This window comes from Neofelis nebulosa, chromosome 15 (genome assembly GCF_028018385.1).
Source record: "Neofelis nebulosa isolate mNeoNeb1 chromosome 15, mNeoNeb1.pri, whole genome shotgun sequence".
NCBI classification, from domain to species: Eukaryota; Metazoa; Chordata; class Mammalia; order Carnivora; family Felidae; genus Neofelis; species Neofelis nebulosa.
Window position 1 is genome coordinate 12,469,886 of NC_080796.1, and position 12,892 is coordinate 12,482,777.

The 12,892-nt window shown below is 41.2% G+C and overlaps 1 non-coding gene across 1 annotated transcript; it reads right to left on the reverse strand.

Annotated features, from left to right (window-relative positions):
* Window positions 1-8,056: 8,056 nt before the first annotated feature.
* Window positions 8,057-8,160, reverse strand: LOC131496650 (U6 spliceosomal RNA). Its single transcript, XR_009254591.1, has one exon. It is a non-coding gene; the product is annotated as a U6 spliceosomal RNA (small nuclear RNA).
* Window positions 8,161-12,892: the final 4,732 nt, after the last annotated feature.

The following is a 12,892-nucleotide window of genomic DNA, read 5'->3' on the forward strand; positions in this document are numbered from 1 at the left end:
TAAATCCCACTTGATTGTGGTGAATAATTCTTTTAATGTATTGTTGTAATACATTACATCAATGTATCTTGTTGAGAATTTTTGCATTCATGTTCATTAGGGAATTTGGTCTGTAGTCCTTTTTAGTGGGGTCTTTGTCTGTTTTTGAAATCAAGGTAATGCTGGACTCATGGAATGAGTTTGGAATTTTTCCTTCCATATCTATTTTTTTGGAACAGGTTCAAAAGAATAGGTGTTAACTCTTCTTTAGATGTTTGGTAGAATTCCCCTGGAAAGCCATACGGCTCTGGGAGATTTTTGATTACTGATTCAACTTCTTTACTGGTTATGGGTCTGTTCAAATTTTCTATTTCTTCCTGTTTCTGTTTTGGTAGTTTATATGTTTCTAGGAATTTGTCCATTTCTTCCAGATTGACCAATTTGTTGGCATATAATTGCTCATAATATTCTATTATTGTTTGTATTTCTGTGATGTTGGCTCTGATCTCTCCTCTTTTATTTGTGATTTTATTTATTTGAGGCCTTTCCTTTTTCATTTTGATCAGTGTGGCTAAGGGGTTAGCAATTTTGTTAATTCTTTCAAAGAACCAGCTCCTGGTTTTGTTGATATGTTCTATTATTTTTTTTTAATTTCAGTATCATTGATTTCTTATCTAATCTTTATTATTTCCCTCCTTCTGCTGGTTTTAGGCTTTATTTGCTGTTCTTTTTCCAGCTCCTTTAGGTGTAAGGTTAGGTTATGTATCTGAGACCTTCCTTCCTTCCTTAAGAAGGCCTGGATTGCCATATACTCCCCTCTTATGAATGCCTTTGCTGCATCCCAGAGGTTTTGGACTGTTGCATTTTCACTTTTCATTGGCTTCCATGTACTTGTTAATTTCCTCTTTAATTTCTTGGTTAACCCATTTATTCATCAGTAGGATGTTCTTTAATCTCCAAGTATCCATGGTCTTTCCAAATTTTTTCTTGTGGTTGATTCCGAACTTCACAGCATTGTGGTCTGATAATATGCATGTATGATCTTGATCTTCTTGTACTTGTTGATGGTTGATTTGTAACCCAGTATGTGATCTGTTCTAGAAAACGTTCCATATACACTCAAGAAGACTTTGTAGTCTGTTGCTTTAGGATGAAATGTTCTGAATATATCTGTTAGGTCCATTTAGCCCAGTGTAGCATTCAAAGCCATTGTTTCCATGTTGATTTTCTGCTTAGATGATCTGTCCATTGTTGTAAGTGGGGTGTTGAAGTTCCCTACTATTATGGTATTATTATCAATGAGAGTCTTTATGTTTATGATTAATTGATTAGTATATTTGGGTACCTTCAAGTTAGGGGCATAAATATTTACAACTGTTATATCTTCTTGGTGGATAGACCCCTTAATTATGATATAATGCCCTTCTTCATCCCTTGTTACAGCCTTTATTTTTAAATCTGGTTTGTCTGACATAAATATGGCTATTCCAGCTTTCTTTTGATGACCATTAGCATGATAGATGGTTCTCCATCCCCTTATTTTCAATCTTCAGGTGTTTTTAGGTCTAAAATGAGTCTCTTGTAAGCAGCATATAGATGGGTTTTGTTTTCTTCTCCATTCTGATACCCTATGTCTTTTGATTGGAGCATTTAGTCCATTTACATTTAAAGTGACTACTGAAAGATACGGTATTAGTGCCATTGTGTTGCCTGTAGAGTTGGTGTTTCTGGTGATGTTCTCTGGTCCTTTCTAGTCTTTGTTGCTTTGGGTCTTGTTTGTTTTATTTTGTCTTTTCTTCATTCAAAGAGTCCTCTTTAAAATTATTTGCAGGGCTGGTTTAGTGGTCAAGAACTCCTTTAGTTTTGGTAAGCTATCACCTCTTATCCCCCAGCCCTTCCCACCCAGCCCTAAGCAACCTCTTTTTTGTCTGTATTTACCTATTTTGGATTTCCAAATGAATAGGATCATACAATATATGGTCTTTTGTGATTGGTTGCTTGCACACAAGCATAATATTTTTAAGGTTCATCCATGTTGTAGCATGTATCAGTGCTTCATTCTTTTTTAATTGTCAAATAAAATTCCATTATGTGAATATAATGGAATATATATATACAATATAAACATTTTGCATAAATATTTTGTTTATCCATTTGTTTGTTGATTTACCTCCACCTTTTGGCTATTATGAGTAATGCTGCTATAAATATCTGTGTACAAATTTTTGTGCAGACATATTTCTCAATTTCTCTTGAATATATATCTAGGAGTGGAATTGCTGGATAATATGGTAACTCTATATTTAATCACTTGGAGAACTTCCAGACTGTCTTCCAAAGCAGCTGAAACATTTTATATCCCAAATAGCAACATGTGAGGGTTCTTGTTTTTTCTACATCCTTACCAACACTTGTTGTTATCTGACTTTTTAATTCTAGCCAGCCTAGGGGGTCTGGAGTGGTATTTCATGGTGAGATTTACATTCTCTGATGACTAAAGATGTTGAGCATCTTTTCTTGTGCTTATTAACAATTTGTATATCTTCAGAGAAATATCTATCCAGACACTTTGCCCATTTTTAAATTGAGTTATTTGCTTTTTTTTTTTTTAATTGAGTTAGGAGTTACTTAATATATTCTACATACTAATCCCTTATCAGATATATAATTTTCCCACAACTTCCATTCTTTGGGCTCTTTTTATTTTTTGATGCTGTATTTGAAGCATAAAAGTTTTTAATTCTGGTGAAGTCCAACTTGCCTGTTTTCTTTTGTTGCTGGTGCTTTGAGAGTCATTAATAAGAATTCTTTGCCATATCTAAGGTCGGAAAGATTTACTTTAAGAGTTTTATAGGTTAACCCTTACATATAGTTCTTTGATCCAGTTTGATTTAATTTTTATCTCTAGTGTGAAATAAGTCCAACTCCATTCTTTTGCACAGGGCTATCTACTTGTGTCAGCACCGTTTGTTGAAAAGATTGCTCTTTCCCCATTGTATGATTTTGACACACTTGTTTAAGAACACCTGACTGTAGGGGCGCCTGGGTGGCGCAGTCGGTTAAGCGTCCGACTTCAGCCAGGTCACGATCTCGTGGTCTGTGAGTTCGAGCCCCGCGTCAGGCTCTGGGCTGATGGCTCGGAGCCTGGAGCCTGTTTCCGATTCTGTGTCCCCCTCTCTCTCTGCCCCTCCCCCGTTCATGCTCTGTCTCTCTCTGTCCCAAAAATAAATAAAAAACGTTGAAAAAAAAATTAAAAAAAAAAAAAAAAAAAGAACACCTGACTGTAGATACATGAACTACTTCTGGATTCTTGATTCTATCCTGCTGATCCATATGTCTATACTTATGCCAGTACCACATTTTCCTGATTACCACTGCTTTGTAGTAAGCTTTGAAATCAGGAAGAGTGAGTCTTTTTACTTTGTTCTTTTCAGGATTATTTTGACGTTGGTTGGTATCTTGCAATTCCCTATAAATTTGAAAATCAGTTTATCAATTTCTACAAAGAGTTCAGCTGGGATTTGGAGAGGGATGGCTTTGAATCTGCAGATTCACTGGAGGAATATTGTCATCTTAACAACGTTAAGCCTTCTGGTCCATGGGCATGAGATGTTTTCCTATTTATTTACATCTTTCAATATTTTGTAACTTTTAAATATAAATTTTGGACTTCTTCTGTTAAACTTATCCCTAAGGATTTTATACTTTTTAACACTATTATGTGTTTTAACACTTTTTAACACTATTATTCTTTTTAACACTAGTCCTAGCGGACTTTTTAGTGGATTCTTTAGGATGAGAATTCTAAAACTTCTACATTTTGTGGAAGAATCACTGATCTCATGAGGTTTGCTTTCAGAGAATAATTTACTACCCCAGGAGACAGTGGATGAGATCCAAAATCTAATTGAAAAGGTGAAAAAAATTGGAAAATTATCAGCAAGACCTCTCAGATAGAAGTTAATAGGTCATTATGGAGGAGGCTTTCATTTTCAGTAATATTAGGATTACAGGTGCCAGCTGTTGCTTAACAAAGGTAGATGCTTCAGAGTAACACTATCCAATGCAGCTTTCTGTAATGGAAATGTCTTATACCTATATTGTCCAAAACAGTAGCCCCTGGCCATATGTGGATATTTACATTTAAAATAATTAAAATTAAATAAAATTTGAATTTAAAATAATTAAAATAAAATTTAAATTTTAGTTCCTCAGGCACACTGACCACATTTCAAGTGCTCATTAGCTACATATATGGTATTGGATGGCACAGATAATAGAATATTTCTATCATCACACAAAGTTCCATTGGAGAGTGCTGACCTAGAGTCTCCAGTAAAGAAGGCACTGGGTTGGAGGGACATAAGAAAGAAGCAAATGGTATTTCCATCCTTAAATGATTCACAAAAAGCAAATTCAATATGTTAGCTGATCCAATTAATGCCTTATCTATAACTTTTACATATATGTTGGAAGAAAAAGGAATTCACAATTAATGTTTTCCCTGTACTCTTTAAGAAAGGCAGAAATATGAACAATGGAGAAAGAAAAAAGAAGAATTGTATATTCTAGAGATTCAGGATTTTGAAAATCTAGTGTTAGTTATAAAGAAAAACCATTTCTTTATAAAAAGTAAAAAAAAAAAAAACAAACATGGTGTTATAACACTTCTCTGTGAAATCCTGCAGACTCTCCCTGCCTCTGGCTACAGTGACAAAGACCCGATTCAACTTCAAACTCTACACTTACAAGTGTGACCTTGGGCAAGTTACTTAATCTCTCTGTGTAGAGGTTCTCTCTTCTGCAAAATGAGAAAAGGAAAAGCACGTGAAGCACCTAGACATGTATCTAGTACATAGCAGGCATTCAATACATATTAGATATTATTATTACCAGAGGGGGAGATAATATCATACAGAAGATTGATTTGTACTTAAAAACCTTGAAATGACTTCTCATTGCCTATAGAGTAAAACCCAAGATTCTCCATATGTCCCATAGGGCACAAGTCTTGTCTGTATTTACCACTCAAGTTTTCTGTCTCGATGATCCACCTGGGACTCTTGGCTTTATTAACACCATGCGGCTTGCAGTTATTCCAGAAGGCATGCCATTTTAGATTTCCACAACTTGCTCATGCCATTCCTTCTGTCTGGAAGCTCTCTACAGTCTTCTTGGCCCAGTTAACATGTGATGATCCTTTAGGACTCAACGACAGTGGGTTAGGAGACTCTTTGGAGGATTTCCATTGCTTTCTCACCTACTGCTTTATTTTTGGGGTTTCTTTGGTGGTGGTGGTAGTGGTGGGTTTTTTTGAGAAAGAGAGAGCATGCACACACACAAGTGGGAGAGGGGAAGAGGGAGAGAGAGAGAGAGAGAGAGAGAGAGAGAGAGAGAGACAGAGAGAATCTTAAGCAGGCTCCACTCCCAATGTGGAGCCCAACTCCTCACAACCATGAGATCATGACCTGAACTGAAATCAAGAGCTGGTGACTTAACTGACTGAGCCACCCAGGTGCCCCCTCACCTACTGTTTTACATTGAAATTATCTGGTTAGGGGTCTGTCTCCACCAATAAGTAGAAAACACTAAGTGTCAGATGCTATGTTATGCTTTGAGGGTATAAGGAGGAATAACAAATACGTTCTTGCCCTCACTAAGCAGAGTTTGAAAACAGAGAGGGACCATATCTCTAGTGCCTCTTTATATTCTCAAAGCCTAGCATATGTGTGGCACACAATAAGTACGTAAAAACACTATCAAAACAGCCAGAATCTGATGTGTAGGGAAAGGACCGCCTAGCCCAGCACCTAACTTCCTCCCAATGAGGTTCCTTGAGTGTTTTAAAGGAGGAATTGCAGTGAATGAGCAGAGAAAATTCCAGGTGATGTTATGCGTGTCCCTCAGGCACATAAAGTCCCCCTCCCCCCCCACCCCCCACCCCCGTCCTTTGTGAGGACACCAGCCCTCCAGCATTGTCTCAGCGACCCATGGGCTCCTAGATCTCTTTCCACCACACCCATTTCCTCTTTTCTGTTGGAAAGCAATGGATAGAAGAGGTTTGATTAAATAATTTAATCTTAAGATTTTAATCTTAAAGATTAAAAAAAAAACTCACGTAACAGTTGATAGCTTAAAGGTTAGCCTATGCTCCTTTTCCTAGTGCATCAGCCTTTCTGATACAGAAATCCAAATGTAAAAGTCTCTTGTCATATATAGAACAAAGAACTCTCACTGCCCTATCTGGGAACAGAGAGGGCACTACTACAAACAGAGAATTAGCTCCTTGTCCAGTGCATAAACAGCATCTAGACTAGCAATTTTTTTAATATTTATTTATTGACACACACATACACACACACACACACACACACACACACGTGAGTGGGGGAGAGGCAGAGAGAGAGGGAGAGAGAATCCTGAGCAGGCTCTGTGCTGTCAGTGCGGAGCCCAATGTGGGGCTTAATCCATGAAACATGAGATCATGACCTGAGTTGAAATCAAGAGTCAGACACTCAACAGACTGAGCCACCCAGGTGCCCCTAGACTAACAACTTTCTACCAGAAGTACACCATAGTGCTGGTGATATAAAGATAATCTGGGTAATATAAAGTGAAATTGGTTAAAGAGATAAGCTTCTTAAAGAAGATTCATTTAAGAGGACATTTGAATGCTGGAAATAGAAATTGCCAGCCATATGGAAAGACAAGACTGTATGGAAAGACATTCTCGGGGCCAGTGGAACCTTACAGCATCCTCAGTAATAGCAACTTGTAGTTTTCCTGGATGGGCATTCGTGGGTCAATTATTATGTATGTAATATTATATCAGATAAGTAGTATCTAATATTATATTGGATAATATATTCTGACAAAGACAGTTCAGGAGTTCTGTCCCACAGATAGTTAAGGTTACTTCATAATAACTATAGCTACATGACACTCAACCTCTGGGGCTTCCCCAACATACAGACTAAGATAATCAGGAACGACAAACATGTGCCATGTTAGATAAAGATACGTGACTGTTTCCCACCACACCAAGAATTCCATGAAGGCAGAGACTCAGGCTCATTCAGCTCTGGATGCATAATGCTAATATGGTGGTTGGCCCAGAGAAAGAACCTGGAACTTCTCGTTGAGTAGAAGCAGGAAGAAGGCCAGGAAAGAAAGAGATAAAATGGAAACAAGAATGATCTGAGGCTCCCTAGGGCCAAAGATGGCCACTACCCAGGGACTTACAGGGACACTCAGGAACAGTAAATGGTCTCATCCATGCCAACCAACCATAAATGGGATCCTCTGTGGCCAAAAGCACAACAGTTGAATTAAATCAGTTTTACCAAGAGCTCTGTTCTTTCATTTCACTATCTCTTTAGCAGTTGTAAAGACTAGTGTATATTTTATCAGCTACAGGAGAAATAAAAACTGTAATAATAAAGTTGTCATAATAACCTTGTCCCAATTGTTCATAACTTTCTAAAATTTCAGTGTTTTGGCTAGTGTTTTTTCCACTTGCTATCAGTCCAAAAGTAACTTTTGGAAGCTTGAGGAAAAAACTCACATTATTTCTAACTCGGTAAAAATTAAATCCTCATCATCTCCCCATTACAATAACACACACATAGAAGTAAAATATAGAATCAAATATCTCCCTAAGGTGAAACAATAAGAATTTGGAGTTCAAGTTAGGAAATGCTGATTATTCTCTTTTTCTAATCAAAAATAGCATTTGAAAAAGATTTTAATGTTTATTTATTTTTGAGAGCGAGAGAGAAGAATTTGGAGTTCAAGTTAGGAAATACCTATTATTCTCTTTTTCTAATCAAGAACAACATCTAAAAATTTTTTAAGTGTTTATTTATTTATTTTTGAGAGAAAGAGAGAGTGCATGCGGGGGAGGGACAGAGAGAGAGAGAGAGAGGGAGACACGGAATTTGAAGCAGGCTCCAGACCCTGAGCTGTCAGCGCAGAGCCGGCCTTGGAGCTCAAACTCACGAACTACGAGATCATGACCTGAGCCAAAGTCGGATGCTCAACCGACTGAGCCACCCAGGTGCCCCCAAAATAACCTTTTTTTTTTATGGAACTCTTCACGAATTATAGTGTCCTCCATGCCCAAGGGCCATGCTAATCTCTGTACCATTCCAATTTTAGTATATGTGCTGCTGAAGCCAGCACCAAAATAACATTTTTGATACAAGTTTTACTTTGCCTTTGTACATAGGCATAATGATATTTTACCTTTAAATGACCCAAAGCTCCAGTGCTAAATTATGTTTTCCTTCAAGGAGGATATAATTTCATATTCAACCAGCACAGCAATTTCAGGCTTACCAATTAAGTCTGTAGAAGGAATTATCATCCTTCTAGTTATGATCCTTCGTGCCTAGCAGGAACTGCGGAATGAAACAAAGTCCCGTATAAAGGTTAGGGAGGCAATCCAGCAAAGTGAAGGAAACTGGATGTGAAATTTTGAAAGCACCATTCATACTTGCTGTGTTTCGCATTAGTAACTAGTCTTCCTGCTTCGAGACGAGATATTTCCCAACTTGCACTTTGCACTGATTAAAATCTGGAGCGACATTTTGCCTCTTAATCTTGGTTGGTGCTGACACCCAGTTTGCTCTTTTATGGCTGGCTCCGACCAACAATAAAAGTAACCATTTGTAAAGTCAAATAACAGGAGTAGTTCTTAGGGAGACCAGCAGCCAGACTGATTCACCAAGCTGGCCCCCTTCCCAGGAATAAAGAAAATGCTAGGTAGCTGTCGTAGCTGTTATCCTGGGTGACACTCAGGATTCCCAACCGCATGGCTGGTCAGGCGAGTTAAAGAATGTCTGGGACTAGAGCAATAATGGAGGTGACCGAGCTGCGGCAAGCCCTGAATTAAGTTGGTACATTCAAAGTTGCCATAGAAACCCTCCCTGAATGTCCTCCCTTCTGCAGAACTGAGCTGATGTTTAAATGTTAATATGCCTTCTTACATTTCGTGATATGTGAAATAGAAAGCAGATAAACATAGAAGAAAGAAAACATACTCGGAGGTCTGGAATACTTGAGAACTGAATACTTTTCCCATACTAAGTTATCCTTTTAAACCAGTGCCTAAAGGAGGGGTGGTGTGGGTAGCAGCGGCTGGGAGCTGTTCAGGGCAGTCTTTATGCCTCTAGGTCCAATGCCGCGCTCTGAAAGGCACCGCTGAAATTCAGCTAACCCAGCTTGCACTTGCAGCCAGATGACAAGCAAAGTGGCCTTTCAATAGCAAACCTCCAGGAGGAAATGCCAGTTCGCACTCGTGAGAAGTTTCAGTCACTGTACATCCACATTCGATTTTCACCGCTCACTGTCCACGAGAAAACATTTGGAGGCTCTTTAAAGCCGGTTACATGATCAATTAATCTATAGTATGTTTTAAATAAATATTTCTGGTAAATGTAACAAAAACCGGCATTTGTATGGCTTGCACCTAAATTATCATCATCATTGCGAAGCAGATGCGGAACGCAGAGACGAGGCAAACAATCAGGACTGTAATTTGCTCAGTAACATTGTTTTAGATCTAATTAGTGCTTATGCAGATCCTTTACAAAAATGTGAAAACTGCACCAGGATGTAATTGTTTAATGAATTTAGTGCAAAGCGCATCTGCATAAATTCCATTTTAGCTGGAAAAACTAAGTTCAACTGCTATTTGCTCCAGAGCCAAAACATTGTGAATCGTGCCCACAGTGCCTTAGCCCTGCTTTGCTGGCTTGGGTATTTCAAATAAATACTACAAAGTTAAAGCCTCCAGCTGCAGACCAACCCATCTGTAGATGTTTGTTATATTTGGCAGTATTGTAGAATGATTGTGCCTTCCTGCTGGAAGAAAAAAAAAAAAAAGAAAGGGGGGGGGGAAACAAGGTTCTGTCAGCAAAAAAAAAGTAAAAGTTTGGAATATGCATCACCCAACAAAAGTGGAGTTTTGAATGGGAGTCTAGTTTATGTAGCAGTGAATTTTAAGCACCTGTTAGCATGGAGCCCACCATGTAAACCCAATAATATCCTTCTTCTCTGTTCTCCCCCACATTTAATTTCTGACAAAACCACGGAAATTTGAATTGGACATGTGTTTGAATGAAATGAAATTTGAGCTTTTTCTTTAGATTTCAGGGAGGGCACTAGTCACTTCTTTGTGATGGGTGTTTAAAGATCAATATTTGTAACTTGTATGTCAAGAGAGGAGTTTGCCACGGATGTTTACGTGATTGGCTGGAAAGTGTTTGGTTTTTGTTTGTTTTTCTGGTTTGCCTTCTGCCTGTGCTCAGCACGAATGCGCTGAGCCACGTGCTCTATTAATGACTCCCGTTTGCACGGGGCTGGTGTGCGGCCCGATGGAGATGTGTCGGGCCCGCTCTGGAGGAACTTTGTAAAATGACTGCAAATATCATTTGTCATCATTCAGCTGAACGCTCCAGTTTAGGCTGAAACACCCCGAGAAGCATGCAGTCGATGTTCGGATTGAACCAGAAGCGTGTGCGGCTCCTCCTGGTTCTCTGTTGAGGGTCCAGTCTCAGGATGTCCTGGGTGAAGGTTCCCGGGAGGCAGACGGGGAGGCAGGGCAGTGCTCGCAGGAAGTTTAAGGGGGTGGGTGGGGGCAACAGTAGAGGGATGGGGGTGCCCAAGGCCCACCCGTGAGGGAGACAAGGGCACCAGGACTGGGCACCCGCGTGGTGTCACAAGGCCTCAGCCAACCACGAGGACCTGCAGAGCTGGAGGGAAGTGGGGCAAAGGCTCCAGGCCTTTGCACCCCCACATCAGGTGGGCATCAGATATAGGGGCCCCCGGGGCGGGGCCTCGGCCTTGGGCCACTGGTCTGCAGCGGGAGCTCCTGGGGGCTGGGGAAAGAGCACCTGAGCCCGATGGGGGATCCTGGCCGGGCCTCCACCACAGCACCTGCAGTCCCGCCCTGCACACTCGGGTCCGTTTACGTTGTGTAACTTCGCACCGCCAGGAACGCGGCCAGGATTCTCCTCCGTCTCTTTTCCTGGAGAAACCGCAAGAGGAAGGGGAGTGGGATGAACGACCGCCCGGTGGCTGCAGGTGGTCTCGACCGCAACTGCTTCTCACCTCCTCCCGCCCCCTCCGCCCATTCCACATTCACACACTGCTTAGTTGGTGGGGTGACCATGAGTCTCATCCCGCAGCTCCCGGCCACCCTGCGCTTCTCAGGCTTTAACTGCTGCGCGTGTCCATCATCAGAATCTGCCCTGGGAGCGCCAACAGACATCAGCACAGATCACCTGGAGGCCAGCAAATTCTCCCCAGCCCCACCGTATGACTGCAGCCCTCCCCGCCCTCCTGATGATCCATTACTTCCTCCAGGGTGGCGACTCCTTCCTCCAGCTTTGGTGAACCCAGACACAGCCTCAAACCCTGACGTTGATGCACTAGGGTTCCAGCCCTTGGGTGGCCAATCGTAAGGGCTCGTTCTCATCCACTGGTGAGGCATTTTGTATTTGGGTGGGCAGGTGCCTCCCCCGTGGTAGGTGTTCTTTGGCAGGCATTTAAAAGGTGATGCAAAGGTCTTCACCGGTTGTGCCTACTCCCATAGTTATAGCCATGTGCCTCTTCCCCAGAGTCCTTGACTCTGATATTTCCAGTTTGCCGCTTCCTGGTTCCCTCGCGTTTGCTCATGAGTTTCTGCACATGCCACTTCTTTTTCCTCAAAAGTAGGTGATCAGATGCATAGTCCAAAGATCCTCAGTGGAGGAGGACTTCCCCTTACCTCTTTCAAGGCCACTCCTGGGAGGGGCTATAATACAGTCACTGTCTATTCTTAACTTACCCCCACAAGCTAATCTAATTCTTCCATAAGCTAAGCTTGAAACTTTTCTTCCTTAGTTGATCAATAAGGGATCTTGTGAGGATATAAGGGATCATAACAGATGAAAGCTGAGGAGGAGCTGGTGGGACAGGAGTGGATGGCCACCTGCTCATGGAGCTTCCTTGTGCCCACTGTCCCTGTTCATGCTAGACAATCCATTTGTATCTTATGATGGATCACTCCTAGGCCTGCCTGACCTTATGACTTGGTGGGTTGGACAGAACCCAGATTATCATGGGCAGTTCTGGCCACATGGTCACTCAATGTCCCACGGTCAGGCACTCCATCTCAACCAGGCCCATCAGCATGCCAGAAGCTCTTTTTTTTCAATGGTATATCATTGTCTGCTGCAGATGGCATGGCCTTGTTCCAGAACCCTAGGGGTCTACATTGTGACTCTCCTATCGGGCTTGCCATAAACTCCACATGGCATCTTTTCCCGCCACAGATACCTCTGATAACAGAGGGTCTGCTAGTCATATGGTCCAAGAAGCAAGGCTGCTTGTATCACAACCTAGACCTGACACAGAGCTCTTTCCAGACATGGCCCCCACTCAAAGTTGACAGTCCTACGTATTACTTGATAAATATGTCAGGGTAGTATTCCAAGTGGTAAATGCAGCTTCCAGAACCCAGAGAGGTTTACCAGGTGATGCACTTCCTTCTTAGTGAAGAGAAGCGTGCAGTGCAATAACTTGTCCTTTACTAAATGTCCATAGATATGACAAGCTCTTGAATCCTCCAGAGCACATGTGCCATCAGGGTCTTCAGTTACTTGCCATGTCTTGCTCATGTGGACCTTTTAACTTGCTGCCATCAAATTAGTGGACCAACGTGATGTTCTTTAAATGCCCAGACAATCCACATTACCTTTAAATTAAATTATTGCGAGAGCATAAGAGTTTTTTTTTTTTTTTTTTTAACGTTTACTTATTTTTGAGACAGAGAGAGACAGAGCATGAACAGGGGAGGGGCAGAGAGAGAGGGAGGCACAGAATCTGAAACAGGCTCCAGGCTCTGAGCTGTCAGCACAGAGCCCAACGC